Source organism: Brachycentrus maculatus, unplaced genomic scaffold, assembly GCF_059751285.1.
Source record: "Brachycentrus maculatus isolate JH-2025_06_01 unplaced genomic scaffold, ASM5975128v1 h1tg000566l, whole genome shotgun sequence".
Taxonomy (NCBI): domain Eukaryota; kingdom Metazoa; phylum Arthropoda; class Insecta; order Trichoptera; family Brachycentridae; genus Brachycentrus; species Brachycentrus maculatus.
Window position 1 is genome coordinate 875,697 of NW_028281308.1, and position 19,445 is coordinate 895,141.

General features: G+C 33.1%; 2 protein-coding genes across 2 annotated transcripts in view; one reads left to right on the forward strand and one right to left on the reverse strand.

The window, feature by feature from the left end:
- The window catches only part of LOC148301417 (uncharacterized), an 84,471-nt gene extending 75,469 nt beyond the window's left edge, over positions 1–9,002 (reverse strand). Inside the window, exon 1 of the mRNA XM_088273357.1 lies at positions 8,878–9,002. The gene's annotated coding sequence lies outside the window, so the exon portion shown is untranslated. The remainder of the gene's footprint in view (positions 1–8,877) is intronic.
- LOC148301407 (low density lipoprotein receptor adapter protein 1-like) overlaps positions 1–19,445 on the forward strand; it is a 291,630-nt gene that overhangs the window by 252,681 nt on the left and 19,504 nt on the right. The window lies entirely within an intron of this gene.

Below are 19,445 nucleotides of genomic sequence, written 5' to 3' on the forward strand. Positions count from 1 at the left end.
CACCTTCCTTAGTTTGTTGGACAGTGCTTATCACCCTTTTAGTATCACCATAGGAACATCTACCATACATGGTTTTGCCGCACTGAGAGATTCCGACTTCATTCAGTCTATTTTCATTATCGTCTTGTCTTATATTATTATCTCTTTTCAAAAAGCTTTCCTCATCCCTGAGAGATGGCATTTCGACTGCATTCAGTCTACTTTCATCCTTTTGCAAACTCCATGCTTCACTTCCATACATTAGTGTTGGAACCAGGACTCACTCGGTTATGCATTTTTCCTTCAGTTGTGTTTATTTCCCCTAATTTAGCTATGATATTTTATTTTCGATTCCCATACCCACACATCGACAAAGCTTGTCTAAGCCATGTATTATTTCCTTGTATCACCATACGAATACCTATCATACATCGTTTTGCCACGCATTCGTCTGAGGGATCGCATTTCGACTTCGTTCTTGCGATTGAATTGAAAATTCTAGTCTGCATATCGATTTCATATAATCAAGTTATAAAAATGTAGAGATACGATGGTAGAAAAAGTTATTTTATGATTTATACGAAATACTCGTATGTACGGTATTTATAGAAAATCCATTCTGTAAAAGCAATAAACGTAAGTGATTTCGCGACTCATGTGTGTGTACATATATATGTATGTGTGTTTACAACATATGCCTTGGTGGCAAGATGGTGGACACTTTGTTGAATTGGAAAATAAAAATCATATTTGGAAACTCTCGACTTTGGACAATCTTTTATCTGCAACAAAATGAGTTCATTTTTAAACATCTGCGACTACTTTTATTTATTTATTTATTTAAACTTTATTGGCGACGCTTGTTGCTACACAGCAATATCTTCCAACCAACCAAAAACAGACTAGTGGTATTGGTAAAAACGTTTGAAACCAAGTATAGCTATTTGCAATCAGAGGGTAGATAGTACTTGAATATTAACAAAAAACATTTTATTTTATTTATTGTTTCGGTATTAACTTTGTGGTAAGACATGTTACAATAATTAAAGAAAACACTTTGTTTTTTACCACTTGAGTTTTATTATAGACTACATGTTTCAGAAGTTAAACTTCTCCTTATTTATAGAAAAATTTTATATTTTATATTTTAGTTATTATAGAGACCTGAATGATGGAAGTTTAACTTCTGAAACATGTAGTCTATAATAAAACTCAAGTGGTAAAAAACAAAGTGTTTTCTTTAATTATTAAAAACATTTTAATATAAGTATAACCACTCACCGAGATTTCTATTTCTACCGGTTTCGAGACGTACCCGTCTCTTCGTCAGGACAATCACTACCACAGCATGCAAACAATACTACCCTTCACTACCATAGCACTGTTCACACACTGGTATATACTAATATTATTTATTGATTTGGCGTTTAATTTGTAGAACTCCATTTTAATTTATGTATTAATTTTAAATCAAACACAGATTTTTTGAGTCTTCTAAGTGGTATTTTACTAACAAAAACACATAAAAAATTGTATTGTGACAATTGTTTCGCCTTGTTAGGGTATTATCAAACGAATGTCTTGATAATGCCCTAACAAAGCGAAACAATTGTCACAATATAATTTTTTATGTGTTTTTGTTAATAAAATACAACTTACAACATTTTGAGTGCGTCCAAATACTTGTTCACAAAATCTGGATTATCTCCAATTACAGGAGTTATTTTCATATTATTTTTGACATGTCATCAAAGATGAAGAAGAATATGGAAGTCAGGGCATTTTCTCATGTCTCTTCTTACATTCTCATTATAATCCAGGATTCGGATCTCACATACTAATATAAGAGTTTCTGCTTAATAAAAAGCTTCTTTACATCTCACCAATAGATGTCTCTAGTGAAGTTCTAGTGATTCAAGAACAAGATTTCTAAATTGGTTCATATATACAGAACTCCCAAGAATTTGAGTAGTGTGGTTGTCAATAATGGGTAGAATTGGTGAATGTTACACGTGTGTTAAGTGATCACTTAAACCAGCTTATGACGGTCGTCAGTCCCGTAAATGCCCAGACTTCCATATTCTTCTTCATCTTTGATGAGATGTCAAAAATAATATGAAAATACAACTTAGTAGACTCAAAAAATTTGTGTTTGATTTAAAATTAATACATATATACTAATATTATTAACATTTTTTTTTTAAATAAGTAAAAATGACTAACCACAAAGTAAATGCTTCAAATATTAATAATATTTAGAATATAAAAAACGTAAATTACAAATTGATGATAATAAGGAGGGCAAAGGAAGAAGGGAGTTTAGGGAAGGAGGTAGAGGGAGAAGGTTTGATGGACAGTTAGGGTTCTAATGATAAATAGTAATGCCTCAGGCGTTTCTTAAAAGTTATTAGAGAAAATGCTCTTATTTGAAATATTCCATTGGTCCTTTTTAGGGCCGTTAATAATAAATTATTATTAAATTATTATTGTAAACAATTAATATGACTTTAAATCATCTATCCAGCAATTAGTATGGGCAAGAGACAAAAATAATTTGTACATTAAACACAAATGTAATAAATATTCTCTAATTTAAAAAAAAAAATCGGTCCTTTTCAGGACTCATGAAAATATATTTGTAAAATTTGTCCGGTTTTCTGAACCCGTTGTCATGTTTTTAACGTTTATTCACACAATAAATTATGTGGTATTTATACATTTCGCTCACTCCCTTCAACAACGCCATATATCAAAAATCAAGTAATTTTTCAGTTGTGGATGTTTTCGGAATGCCTAGAAAATGTACTATATCGCAGCAAAAGCGGCATATTTTTAACTTAATATTTACCCGCTACTGGGCAGAAAGTGTCGTTTTTGCATTTTGAAGAAAATGTATTGTTTGATATTTTTTTTAGTATATCAAATGTTTTTCAAACTTAGAAAAAACATTCAGGTTTTACTAAAAAAGATCTGTTGCATAGTAAAAAGTTCAATAAGTGGCTTGATATTTATTTTTAATACTCCTTCTTCTTCTTCTTCTTATTATAGGCCTTGTGGCCTGTTTTTAAGAGGGATTAGCCTCCTGCGACGTCGATTCCCAGCTATCGGCCCATCACTTTGGTGGTCTGCCCGGGAGTCGTCTACCATGGAGTTAGCCGTACAGTGCGATGTGGGGGAGTCTGGATGGTTCCATTCTCCTCACATGCGCATACCATTGTCTTCTGCGTTGCCTTCCCCACCTAACGACATCTTCGATCTCGCATATTTCCCTGATCTTGGCATTTCTCAATCTATCTCGAAGACTCTTGCCTGTTATGCTTCTCAGAGTCTTCATTTCTGACACTCTAAGCGCGTTTTTTGTGGTATTTTTAAAACATTTTATTATATTTTTAAACTTTTAAAACGATCTCCTGAAAAATCAAGTTTTTTGATATATGACGTTGTTGAAAGGAGTGAGCGATTTTTACAATGAATGGTAACTCGGTTGCGTACATAACATTTCTAACACAATAAATACCATAATGAATCATTCTCAGGACTGACGTGTGGTTTCAATTGTGAAAATTTACGAAAAACCAAAATGAAAGAAAAAATGTCTCTGCGCTACTTTTTGTATCGTTCGTGTATTGTTGAATATCATGTTTTGTTTTGTAAAGTACCTTAATTAATTATTTGTAATTTACAGTACTTACGGACCGAACAATCAAATGTAAATTATAAATCATTTTATAATATTTGAAAGATGTGTTGTAGTGTAAAAAATCATTTACTGTAATTGATCTTTTCATTATTTTCAGTAACTATTATGGATCACAACATCATTTTCAGTGAATATTATCAAAGATAATATGATTTTTAGTGACATTTATCATTTTCTGTCACTTTTATTGGTAATATCACCATTTTCAGTGAATATTATCAAAGATATTATGATTTTCAGTGACTACTATCATTGACAGGGACTATAATGGATCACATTATCATTTTTAGGGAATATTTTGAAAGACATTATGATTTTCAGTTAATATTATCAATTTCAGTGACTTTGATGCATCACATAAACATTTTCATTGAAAATTATAATTTTCAGTGAACATGATCATTTTCAGTAGCTTTGATGCGTCACATAAACATTTTCATTGAAAATTATAATTTTCAGTGAACATGATCATTTTCAGTAGCTTTGATGCGTCACATAAACATTTTCATTGAAAATTATAATTTTCAGTGAATACGATCATTTTCAGTAGCCTTGATCCATCACATAAACATTTATATTTAAAATTATAATTTTCAGTGAACACGATCATTTTCAGTAGCTTTGATGCGTCACATAAACATTTTCATTGAAAATTATAATTTTCAGTGAACATGATCATTTTCAGTAGCTTCGATGCGTCACATAAACATTTTCATTGAAAATTATAATTTTCAGTGAACATGATCACTTTCAGTAGCTTTGATGCGTCACATAAACATTTTCATTGAAAATTATAAAAGACATTATGATTTTCGGTAAATATAATCATTTTTGTGACGTTTATTAGTCACATTATCATTTTCAGTGAATATAATAAAATATGTTATGATTTTCAGTGACTTTTACTGGTCACATCACCATTTTCAGTGAATATTATGAAAGATTTAATGATTTTCAGTGAGTATTTTCATTGTCAGGGACTATAATGGATCACATTATCATTTTCAGTGAAATTTATGAAAGACATTATGATTTTCAGTTAATATTATCATTTTCAGTGACTACAATCGGCGGGTATGTATGAGGAGATGCATGAACGTGGAAGAGGCGAAGAATTTTTGCAAAGACAGAGTGGTGTGGCGTTCTATTCTCTTTGCCTACCCCTGCGGGGAAGCGGCGTGATGGGTAGTTAGTTACATTATGATTCTCATTTAATTTTATCATTTTCAGCGACTTTGATGCATCACAAAAACATTTTCATTGAAAATTACGGTTTTCAGTGAATATTATCACTTTTGTGTGATTTATTGGTCACATCATCATTTTCAGTGAATATTATGAAAGACGTTATAATTTTCAGTGAATATTATCATTTTCAGTGACTTTGATACGTCACATAAACATTTTCATTGAAAATTATGAAAGACATTATGATTTTCGGTGAATATTATAAAAGATATTATGTTTTTTAGTGAATATTATCATTTTTGTGACATTTATTGGTCACATCACCATTTTCAGTTAAAATTATGAAAGACATTATGATTTTCAGTGATTATCATCATTTTCAGGGAATATTTTAAATAACATCATAATTTTCAGTGACATCATGGATTGAATCATAATTTTGAGCGTTTATTATGAATAATATAATTATGATTTTAATTATGGGTAGAATTGGTGAATGTTACACGTGTGTGTAACAGTTCCGATATACATTTTGTATATTAAAAGCATTTTTAGCATTGTGGTATTGTAATATAAGAATCTCCTTATCATTCATCCTTCACTTTGTGTAATACCACTTAAGATACAACATGTTGAGTGTGTCCACATACTTGTTCACAAAATCTGGATCATCTCCTATTATAGGAGTTATTTTTATATTATTTTTGACATCTCATCAAAGATGAAGAAGAATATGGAAAATTTTCATCTCAACAATAGATGTCTCTAGTGAAGTTCTAATGATTCAAGAAAAACGTTTCGAAATTGGTTTATATATTGTATATAATATAAAGGTAAAGTAAGGGAGAATGAATTACTTTACCCATTAGAAAAGAAACAATAGATGCCTTAATGTCTTGTCGATAAGAAATAACTGCCGGGAAATTTACATTTCAGAGAACTTCGGACTCCCCCCCGGACAACCACAGCTTAGTGGAAGGAGCCGTCAACCAGCATTTCCTGATACCTCGTTACATAATTTAAATTCATTTACAAAAAATACAAATCTATTTTAACTTTATATAAAATCGTGCTTTCAATACAAAAAACCTTTATAAAAAAAATATTTAAAATATCATACAATACTTAAATTCACTAAAATTAAATTAATTTCTCATAAAATTATATCAAATCATGGTTATCAACTCCTGCCTTCTTTTATATATAACATACAAATTTGTAAAGCCTCTCACCAGTCTGATGATGTCGGTAACGACGAAACCCGGTCGCTGGTCAAATAAAAAAGTGGAAAAGCTAAAAATATTGGTTTTAATCTAATAATAAATTAAAAATGCAATTCCATCACGAAGTGTCAGTGGATAATATAAATATATATGTATATATATTTATATATATATATATATATATATATATATATATATATTTATATATATATATATATATATATATATATATATATATGTATATATATATATATATATATATATATATATATATATATATATATATATATATATATATATATATATATATATATAGAACTTCCGAGAATTTGAGTAGGTTGTCAATAATGAGTAGAATTGGTGAATGTTACACGTGTATAAAGTTATTGAACCAGCTTATGACGGTCGTCAGCCCCGCAAATGCCCAGACTTCCATATTCTTCTTCATCTTTGATGAGACGTCAAAAAATAATATAAATTTTAATATTAACTTTGATTCGCTTTCCAAGGGTTTAAATCAAATCTTTTAATAATGCGAATTTCATAAATCGTTTCTTGCGACAGTCATTTGGCCGTGATAATTTAGGATTTAGTCGAAAAATAACACCCCTTAATTAAAACATAACTTCTTCTTATCTTAATCTTTATAACTCTGAAATAATGGTGATTCCCTTCATCTCTCTCTTGTACGCGGTGGTATAAAAGCTAAACGCACTTTACACAGATTGATCAAATTCGCGTAAAATCCATACGTGTTAAATTTATGAAATTTATGAATAAAATGAAACAATACACTGGCCAACAATGATTTAGTAACTGAAATGTAAGCGAACTCCCTCTCTAAACACGAGCAATCTGCTCTCTTAGCGAGGCAGCACGTAAAAAAAACTATGTACATGTAACTTTGTTGATTATTATGCCATACAATGTATCTTTGATTAAAAAATTTATAAATAAAAAAATAATAAAAAATAATAAAAAAATAAAAAAATAATGACTGATTTGGACCAAGTTGATCGTTCTTATTCAAAATCTATATGGTGACAAGCTTGTATCACGTCAAGTTTTGATGTTACAGACATATTATTGTTTGTATGGACCCCATACGTTGAAACCGCAATTATTATTATAACCCTTATCCGCACCCAAAGGTGCATAGGGCACTGCATCGAATTGACGCATGCATCACTGGGATGCGGATAAGGGTTTGAAGAAGAATTTTACCCGAACATGTTTTTTGAGCTTCGCATTTCTGGCCATCCAGTTAACCCCTCCGTTACGTAATAACTGAATCTGTCCCTAAAAGTTAAGCTTATCGTTATTCGCATCTAAATGGTTAACGTTATTAACTCAAGCAAAGATGGTCAAATTAATTAGGCTATGTTTACAGAAACTCCGTTACATATAATGACTTGAGAATTTTTCAAATTGTATTTTTTTCCAACTTCAAAGTCAAGTATATTATTAGATTAAAACCGATATTTTTAGCTTTTCCACCTTATTTTTATTTGACCAGCGACCGGGTTTCGTCGTTACCGACATCATCAGACTGGTGGCTATACAAATTGTTATGTTATGTATAAAACAAGGCAGGAGTTGATAACCATGATTTGATATAATTTATCAACTCCTGCCTTGTTTTACATATAACATAACAATTTGTATAGTCTCCCACCAGTCTGATGATGTCGGTAACGACGAAACCCGGTCGCTGGTCAAATAAAAATAAAGTGGAGAAGCTAAAAATATTGGTTTTAATCTAATAATATATTAAAATGCAATTCCATCACAAGTGTCAGTGGATAATATAAATCTATTCAAAGTCAAGTTATGAGCTTAATTTAATTTAATTTAATTTAAATTTAAATGACGTTTTCAGGTGTTTCTCGAGTATGTGAATATATTTATTGTAACTGCAGAAAGTTGGTAGAATTCCATATTGAATTGTTGGGTAATATATCCAAAATTAAACAAGGTTTATTGGATTGAATTCTACGTTTATTTATGTATATGTTAATACGTGACGCGTTACGTCTTATGAAGACATTAAACATCAAACACTCTATTTTTTATTATTATTCAAGCTTATAACTTGACCAGTTCCAATAAAAAATACAGTGTTTGATAATACAAATTTATGAGGCAAATGTTAGCGGGAAAAGAAGCAGAGGAAGACCGAGAAAAACATGGCACGATCAGGTATGCCAAATACTTGAAAGTGGTCAGGTTAGGAGTCGTAACAATCGGCGGGTATGTATATTTTGTAAAAAAAAATAGTTCATGACTAACATAATATTTATTCATCAATAATGTGGAAGAGGCGAATAATGTTTGCAAAGGCAAACATTATTCGAGTGGTATGGCGTTATATTCTCACTGCCTACTCCTGCGGGGAAGCGGCGTGATGGTTAGTTAGTCAGTTAGTATGAATGGCATGTAATGCGTTAATTCATTTAAAATGTTGTAAGTTTTTTTCTGAAAAAAATTTTCGTAGGTATGAGGTATCGTAAAACGAAGCATACATTAAAAACATCGTTTGAAAACATTGTTTTTTTTTAGAAAAAAATTATATTTGAGGATCGTCATACAAGTAATTCTTTAAAAATACGTTCTTTAAAAAAATAAAAATAAAATATTTTCAGAAAAAGTACCTCAAAGAGACAAGAAGAAATGTTTTCTAGCAGTACCTACTTACGAAGATTAAAAATTTATCGAATTTTTCTCCGGGCAACAGTCAGTTTTCTACTGTCAAATTTGAATTTCAAATTGGGAATGGAACGCACTCACCTGTTCGGAGAATTGTCAAATTTTCAAAAAGGAACAACACACTGTCACCACATATCGTTCGGTCGGGATCGCGGCGCTGGCGGAGATGGCCGAACGCTGGCGGACACGTCCGAACGGCTCCGAACCCAGGCCAGAACTGATTGAACGCCCCATCTCAGGAGAAAAGTGGGATGAACGGGATGCTTCCCAAACTTTAATAAAAAAGGTCACTTCAAAATAAAATGTAGTAAGAAAAAAAATATTTCGAAATATTTTAATTCTATGATTCATAGATTTGGCAGTCACTTGTTTAAAATCTATCTATTATCTATGTTTAAAATCTATTTTTATAAACACACAATTGTATTTTTAATTCGTTCAAATGAATTTCATTAATTGATTCAGCAGTCACTTTATAAAAAATCTATCCATGTGTAATTAAAGTTTTACTTAGTAAATACCACTTTTTCTCTACTGTCTACTGTGACACGTGTTTCGATGTATTTTTTTTGTTGACATCTCAACTAAGGTGTTTCGATTATTTTTTTGACATCTCAACTAAGATAAAGAAAAATATAGAAGTCTAGGACTCTCTTACGACCGTCATAAGCTAGAATTGGTGAATGTAACACTGTGTAAAGTGATCACTTAAACCATATTCTTCTTCATCAACATACGTTGAGATAAAAAATAATGTAAAAACTAAAAAGTTTTTGAATCACGCCAAAAATTAATTATTTATATAATTCTCGGTTTTATACATAGTTTGAGCGCCGCTGGAGGAAAACCGGCGCCTGTTTCCACGTGTATTGGGTTCCAGTGTGTGTCGGTGTGAGTACTCGCTATTGGGGCTGATCCCCTGTCTGTGTGTGGGTGACAATAAACCATGGGCGAGTTTTCTAGTGAATGCATTACTTCATGCTTACCAACAGACAATATGAACCATCTACCCATGATTATCATGCATTCATAATATGTGAAGTGTGTCCAAATTGTTGTTTACAAATTCTCGGTTCTAAATATAATTTTATTTTAATTTTTTCCATCTCATCAAAGATGAAGAAGAACATGGAAGTCTGGGCATTTACGGGGCTGACGACCGTCATCGGCTGGTTTAAGTGGCCACTTAACACACGTGTAACATTCGCCAATTCTACCCATTATTGACAACCATACTACTCAAATTCTTGGAAGTTCTATATGTATGAACTAATTTAGAAACCTTGTTCTTGAATCACTAGAACTTCACTAGAGACATCTATTGGTGAGATGTAAAGAAGCTTTTTTACTAAGCAGAAACTCTTATATTAGTATGTGAGGTCCGAATCCTGGATTATAATCACACACATGAGAAACGCCAGAAAATACCATTTTCATTTTTATTATTTTTTAAGCTTATAATTTGACCAGATAAATTATTTACAACATTAACAACAAAATAATTTTATTATTTCGACATTCACTTTGTAGTAAGTCATTCAAACCCTTATCCGCACCCCAATGGTGCATAGGGCACTGCGTCATATAAACGCAGTGTTATTTTGATCGTTTACACATGAAGGAAAGGTGATCAGCCCTCCGCTTCAGGTACCAGACCAGGGTAATATTGAATAAATATTGGAGTGAAAAAATCACTCATATTTATTTAACCCCCCCTGGGAATCGAACCCAGGACCTCCAGAACGGTAGCCGAGCGTCCTGACCATTACACTACGGAGGCGGACAGTAGTAAGACGTGATTAAATTATAAATAAAACACTTGGTTTTTACTACTTGAGTATTATATTGTTACGACTAGTTTCGGAAGATACTGATGGATTTATCTACAGGTTTGAATATAAACTCGAGCTTAAATTCAAACCCGTAGATGGAAGGACTTATGTTTTTTTTAATGTTCAAGTACTATCTACCCTCTGCTTGCAAACAGCTCTATATTTTATCAAACGTTTTGATCATATCAGTAGTCTGTTTTTGGTTGGCTGGAAGATATTGCTTTTTAGCAATAAGCCCGCTAATGTACTTATTTATTTTTAAATGAATAAATAAATAAATATCGTATACTAGGTTGATACTCAAAATTTTAGTTTAAAGATTTGGACACACTAACAGTATTGTGATTTTATTTTTTAATTAGTACAGCCCGCCACTGCTTCTACGTATAAGTGTATTGGCGTCGTATCATAGGAAGGTAGTGAAATTTGGTGTGTGTAGACCGGAAAGTAACGCTGAAATGGTTGTATTGGTAAACACAGAAAGTCCATATTACATGATGGAATCTTTTAAATAAATAAAAATGTTGTGTAAAAAAAATATTATAATTATTTGTTATATCAGACACTGGATTATTCACCCTTTGTATGATATAATTGGAGAAAATCCAGATTTGTGCACAAGTATTTGGACACATTCAAAATGTTGTAAATAAATTAACTGGTCAAATTATAAGCAAAAGAAAATGATATTATCTAACGTTTCTCACGTATGTGATTATAATCCAGGATTTGGATCTCACTTACTTATAAAAGAATTACTGCTCAATAAAAAGCTTTTTTTCATCTCACCAATAGATGTCTCTAGTGAAGTTCTAGTGATTTAAGAACAATGTTTAAAAAAAAAAAATTAAAAAAAATATATAAATATATACAAATATATTTATATAATATAAAAATAATAAAACCCTTATCCGCACCCCAATGGTGCATAGGGCACTGCTTCATATGAACACAGTGTTATCTTGATCGTTTACACACGAAGGAAAGGTGATCAGCCCTCCGCTTCAGGTACCAGTCCAGGGTAATATTGAATAAATATTACAGTGAAAAAATCACTTTTATTTATTTGACCCCCCTGGGAATCGAGCCCGGGACCTCCAGAACGGTAGCCGAGCGTACTGACCATTACACTACAGAGGCGGACATATATATATATATATATATATATATATATATATATATATATATATATATATATATATATATATATATATATAAATATATATATATATATATATATATTTATATATAAATATATATATATATATATATATATATATATATATATATATATATATATATATATATATATATATATATATATATATAAATATATATATTTTTACAGTTTCTTATGTTGAAGCTTGTGCGACTGGCTTCGCATTTCCCGGGTCCTAGCAGTATATTTTTCATGTAGACGTGTTACGAATACCTAATACATGTATTCAATTACTATCAAACCTCTACTACTCGGTAAGCATGGAGGATAGAACGCCATGCTCAAAGGTAAAAAAACGAAAACACATCTACTAAAATAATTTTCATGGAAAAATCAATGGAGTTGGTGCATACGTACAATATAACTAACTGACTTACTAACCATCACGCCGATCACCCGCAGGGATAGGCAGAGAAGAGAGAACGCCACACCACTCTGTCTTTGCAAACATTATTCGCCTCTTCCACGTTCATGCATCTCCTCATACATGCCCGCCAATTGTTTCGACTCCTAACCTGACCACTTTCACTTCCATACATTAGGGTCGGAACCAGGACTTCATTGTGTACTGCCAGTTTAGCTTTCGCTGATAGGTTTTTATTTGAATGAGTGAATATATATATATATATATATATGTATATATATATATATATTTATATATATATATATGTATATATATATATATATATATATATATATATATATATATTAATATTTATACATATATATATATATATATATATATATATATATATATATATATATATATATATATATATATGTATATATATATATATATATATACATATATATTTATATATATATATTTATATATATATATATATATATATATATATATATATATATATATATATATATATATATATATATATATATATATATATATATATATATATATATATATATATATATATATATATATATATATATAGATATATATATATATATATATATATATATATATATATATATATAAATATATATATATACATATATAATTTTATTTGAATGAGTGAATATATATATATATATATATGTATATATATATATATATATATATATATATATATATATATATATATATATATATATATATATATATATATATGTATATATATATATATATATACATATATATTTATATATATATATTATATATATATATATATATATATATATATATATATATATATATATATATATATATATATATATATATATATATATATATATATATATATATAGATATATATATATATATATATATATATATATAAATATATATATATACATATATAAAGTTGAAAAAAAATATTAGTATGGCTGTCAATGTCAATGTCAGTGTATGACAAGTCGTAATTTAAAAAAAAAGGAATAACACGCAAAGCCACTGTATTTATAGTCCTGTCTGCAGGTAGGATAGTAAGGATAGGGAAGGTAAATGTGAAAAATGCATCGCAAACACCCAGGCCAATTGAAAATAAATCTTCCTTGAATATATTTTAAATTATCGGGAATCTAACCCGAGACGTCAGTATCGTAGTCGAGTGTCTACCCACGGCGCTTGTCTACTCAAACTTCCATATTCTTCTTCATCTATGTTGAGATGTCGAGATTAATTTGTACACAAAGCTTCAGTATACGTCCCTCTTGGCATTTAAGTCGGCTTTGACTCACCGCGGGCGCAATTTTCTCTTTGAATAAGGTTTATGTAGTCTCTGTATTAATAAACCACCCCTTTCATCCCCTTTATGCGCTGCATACCCCGACGGGAAATATTCTCGAGGTATGAGAGAGGAATGTGAGGAATTCGCGGAGCCTTTCATCGTCTTTCAAAACTGAATCCTCACGATCTTAGACTTCCGGTGCAGTTGACATCAAAATATCGATTACAAACGCAAGTCAACTAAAAATAATAACATATCGCTCACTCCTTTCAACAACGTCATACCATGTATCAAAAAACATGATTTTTCAGGAGATCGTTTTTAAAGTTTAAGAATATAATAAAAATCAAGCCACTTATTGAACTTTTTACTGTGCAACAGATCTTTTTAGGTAAAACTTGAATGTTTTTTGAACATTTTGAAAACATAACATAGGTGAAGAAGAATATTGAATATTATTTTGGACATCTCATTAAAGATGAAGAATAATTTGTAAGTCTGAGCATTTACGGGGCTGACGACCGTCATAGGCTGGTTTAAGTGATCAGTAACCTGAAGGTTTTTTCTCCAATTGAAAAATATTAAGTATATTTAAAAAAATTAACAATACGTTTTCTTCGAATTGAAAAACAATACTTTCTGCCCTGTAGCGGGTAAATTTTTCAGGAGAACGTTTTCAAAGATAAAAAAAAAAGTAAAAGGTATTAAAAATAAATATCAAGTCACTTATTGGACTTTTTACTGTGCAACAGATCTTTTCAGGTAAAACCTGAATTTTTTTCTCCATTTGAAAAATATTTAGTATATTTAAAAAAATAATTAAACAATACCTTTTCTTCAAAAAGCAAAAATAACACTTTCTGCCCTGTAGCGGGTAAATATTAATTTTAAAATATGCCGCTTTTGCTGGGATATAGTACATTTTCTGGGCATTCTAAAAACAAGCACAACTGAAAATAGACGATTTTCGATATATGACGTCGTTGAAAGGAGTGAGCGACATGTCCTCATATATAACGCGGACTAAAAATCTATGTTGAGATGTTAAAATGTACAAATTATGTATATTATTTACACTTATTACACCCAGATTGCTTTCAGGGGTGTTCAGTATGTGTTTTTCAGTTGTTTCGGGTATATTTTTAGCTGAGTACATTTGGGTTTCAGCAGCGGGTGGAGTGGATGAGTGTGAGTTAGCGGGCGCTCCGTGAATCGGGTATAATGCGATCACGAAGCGACACAACGGACAGTGAGGGGTGGTCCAATTCATCTAAATTTTATAATTATTATATACATGTAGAATTTAAATAAATTGGACTCGAGAGCGAGAAAAGTGCAATGGACGAGATGGAGGGCGAGAGCTAGTATGAGAGCGAAGGCAAAGCAAGGGTAAGGGCGAAAGTGCAGACAAAGCAAGGATTAGGGCGAGAGCAAGGACAAAGCAAGGGTTAGGGCGAAAGCGCAGACAAAGCAAGGATTAGGGCGAGAGCGAGGACAAAGTAAGGATTAGGGCGAGACCGAAAACAAAGAAAGGGTTAGGGCGAGAGCGAAGACAAAGCAAGAGTTAGGGCGAAAGCGAAGACAAAGCAAGGGTTAGTTCGAGAGCGAAGACAAAGCAAGGGTTAGGGCGAGAGCGAGAGAGAGAATGCAAGAGCTAGGGTAAGAGTGTAGGCAAGAGCGAAGACGAGGGCAAGGGCGAAACAGTAAGGGCGCTTGTCCACTTCCCGGAATTTTACCGTCCGGCAGTCCGGTTTTGAAAAATTAAAACGACTACTACAGTTTAGCGTGATAGAATTTACGCGCAACGTGTTCACGCACCGATCACCGAAAGATGGACAAAAGCACAAGCCAATCCAAGCCAATCAACGTTAAATGTTTATTTTTTTTTAAATTAAACACTTGAATTTACCACTGAGTTTTATTTATATCTACGACTAGTTTTGAAAAATCGTTATATCGTTTTAAAACGCTAACTGACGTGCCGGACGGTAAAATTCCATGTAATTCCGCGTAGTGGACAAACGCCCTAAGCATTGTAACTACCCAAACTGCAATGTCCTATCCTGTTTAAATATCTGTCAACAACAAGCACGCTTTTAAATTTTTTTTGCTAATGGTCAAAAGTAGCCCATCAAGCTTAATGAATTCAATCATCAATTCTTTATCTTCCAAGCCTTATTTATATTGTAAATCAAACGCAATTAAATTGATAATAATGATTTAGTTACGAGCTAAATTAATGAAAATGAAAATGATATTTTCTGGCGTTTCTCATGTAAGTGATTATATTTTATTTATTGTTTCGGCATTAACTTTGTGGTAAGACATGTTACAATGATAAAAGAAAAGACTTGTTTTTTACCACTTGAGTTTTATTATAGACTACATGTTTCAGATGTTAAACTTCCATCATTCAGGTCTGTATAATAACTCTGGTCTGTAAGATGGAAGTTTAACTTCTGAAACATGTAGTCCATAATAAAACTCAAGTGGTAAAAAACAAGTGTTTTCTTTAATCATTGTAAGTGATTATAATCCAGGATTCGGACCTCACATACTATAATATAAGAGTTTCTGCTTAGTAAAAAAGCTTTTTTTCATCTCACCAATAGATGTCTCTAGTGAAGTTCTAGTGATTCAAGAAGAACGTTTCTAAATTGGTTCATATACATGGAACTTCCAAGAATTTGAGTAGTGTGTTTGTCAATAATAAGTAGAATTGGTGAATGCTACACGTGTGTAAAGTGATCACTTAAACCAGCCTATGACGGTCGTCAGCCCCGTAAATGCCCAGACTTCCATATTCTTCTTCATCTTTGATGAGATGTCAAAAAATAATATGAATGATTTAGTGTGTTGAGTTTATGGTCACCGTGTGGAGTGAATGGATTGAGGCGCCGCACGGCCGAGTGCACACGTGCACAGCGCGCCATACAGAGCATATAGCGGACACGACATGCGGAAACGGGCCGAGCCGCACAGTGCTGGAAGAGGAAGAAATAATAATAAAAATAAAAAAAATAAAAAATAATAATAATAATAATAATAAAACACTTATCCGCACCCCAATGGTGCATAGGGCACTGTGTCATATAAACGCAGTGTTATCTTGATCATTTACACATGAAGGAAAGGTGATCAGCCCTCCGCTTCAGGTACCAGTCCATGTTAATATTGAATAAATATTACAGTGAAAAAATCACTTATATTTATTTCACCCCCCTTGGGAATCGGAACCGGGACCTCCAGAACGGTAGCCGAGCGCGCCGACCATTACACTACGGAGGCGGACAATAATAATAATAAAAAGTAATAAGAATAATCAGATAAAAATAAGAACTAACGATGGAAAGAAAAGTGTGAAGCATGGTGATGACAAAGGAAGGTTGAAAGTACACTGAATGCAGTCGGGATGCGATCTCTCAGTGCGGCAAGACCATGTATGGTAGATGTTCCAGTGGGGATATAAGGAAAGGGTGCAAGGCTGAGATGAACACTATCCAACAAACTAAGGAAGGCGGCTTGGGATGGTTTGGGAAAGATGAGAGTAGACTGGATGCAGTCGGGATGCCATCTCTCAGTGCGGCAAGACCATGTATGGTAGATGTTCCAATGGTGATATAAGGAAAGGGTGCAAGGCTGAGATGAGCACTATCCAGCAAACTAAGGAAGGCGGCTTGGGATGGTTTGGGAAGGATGAGAGTAGACTGGATGCAGTCGGGATGCCATCTCTCAGTGCGGCAAGACCATGTATGGTAGATGTTCCAATGGTGATATAAGGAAAGGGTGCAAGGCTGAGATGAGCACTATCCAGCAAACTAAGGAAGGCGGCTTGGGATGGTTCGGGAAGGATGAGAGTAGACTGGATGCAGTCGGGATGCCATCTCTCAGTGCGGCAAGACCATGTATGGTAGATGTTCCAATGGTGATATAAGGAAAGGGTGCAAGGCTGAGATGAGCACTATCCAGCAAACTAAGGAAGGCGGCTTGGGATGGTTTGGGAAGGATGAGAGTAGACTGGATGCAGTCAGGATGCCATCTCTCAGTGCGGCAAGACCATGTATGGTAGATGTTCCAATGGTGATATAAGGAAAGGGTGCAAGGCTGAGATGAGCACTATCCAGCAAACTAAGGAAGGCTTGATCATGTGAAATTTCACTTCAAACACATGTTTTTGTTTCATTTAAATAAAGACATAATTATTTACATATATATCTTGCAAAATTAAATTTGAACGAAAAGTCTTGATTTTTTATGAAGAGTGGGTAAAAACATGACCACAAACTAGCCATCCATATTCAACCACTGTGGTCGATATCGTTCACAAATGTAGGCTTATGTCAGTCACATAATATTGTACATGATTTTAATCTTAGAATGTATGTACTTATATAAATATATTTACATTTATAAACCTCCCTTAGTTTTTCCCTCTACCTCCTTCCCTAAACTCCCTTTTTCCTTTGCCTTCATTAGTATCATCAATTTGTAATTGATGTTTTTTTTTAATGATCAAGTACTATCTACCCTCTGATTGCAAACAGCTACATATGGTATCAAACGTTTGGACCAATATCACTAGTCTGTTTTTGGTTGGTTGGAAGATATTGCTTTTTAGCAATAAGCCCGCCAATGTACTTATTTCTTTTCTGTACATGAAGTTTAAATAAATAAATATACAATACCCATCGACATCTTCCATCTCGCATATTTCCCTTATCCTGGTGTTCCCTATTCTATCTAGTAGACTCTTACCAGATATGCTGCTTAGAGTCTTCATTTCTGACACTACTCTTAGCTTAGGGAAGGTCAGGGTGGAATGAAATAATAAAGAATTTAGTACTGTTGATATTTTTTAATAAGTAATTTTAATTAATTAAACCATATCCGCTCCCTAGGTGGAGCATACGGAGTCCACAAACTGTCTCTAGGCTTTTCTGTCGGCTGCCAGCTCCCTTGCATCCTCCCAAGCAGATCCGCGTCCCGAAGTTCTGACGAGAACTGCCGACGAATTGTCAGCAGTGGTCGGGAACCTAAAGCCTTGTAAAAGAGGCACGCTTGATGGCGGCTCTCAGGAGGCATGCGGAGTACATGGCCAAGCCAACTGAATCGCCTTTTCTTGACGACAGTTGTGACCGAGATTTGCTGCGTTCTACGCCTTATCTCTTCATTCCTCACAAGTCAAACCACCGCACGCCTAAAATTCTCCGCAGACACCTATTCTCGAAGCTCAGTACACGGCTGCTCTGGGCCCTTGTAAGGTGCCATGTTTCACAGCCGTATAAGAGAACAGGAGCAATGCAGGCATTGTATAGGCGGCATTTGGTCTTCATCGAGTATAAATCCGATCTCCAGACAGCCTTCACACTGTTAAATGCGGACCCTGCGAGTCCTCATGGCACTCCCAGTTCCTTTTGAAGACTGCCATTTTCAGTCGCGTACACTCCCAAGTACTTGAAACTCTCGACCCTTTCGATGCGCTGGTTACTCAACATCAAGGGTTGTTGGGCATCTAGGCATGAGCTGTTGCACAACACATGGGTTTTTGCAATATTTATTGTAAGCCCCATGTGCGTAGAATACCTATTTACCCTGTCGACGATTAATTGAAGACCCTCGACGGAGTCATCAATTATAACAGCATCATCTGCGTACTCTAGGTCGCAGAGTTTCCGGGAGAGGGAGATGGATATACCTCGGTCAGATGGTAATGACTTTCGAAGAATGAAATCCATGAGGACGATGAAGAGAAACGGCGCAAGGACGCAGCCTTGTCTGACTCCGGTAGAGACCCCAAACCAATCCGTGACAACATCGTCAACTCTCATACGGCATTCACTATTGAGGTGAAGGGACTTAATTAGCTCCACTAATTTCGCAGGCACCCCATAAGCTTCCAGTACTTTCCAG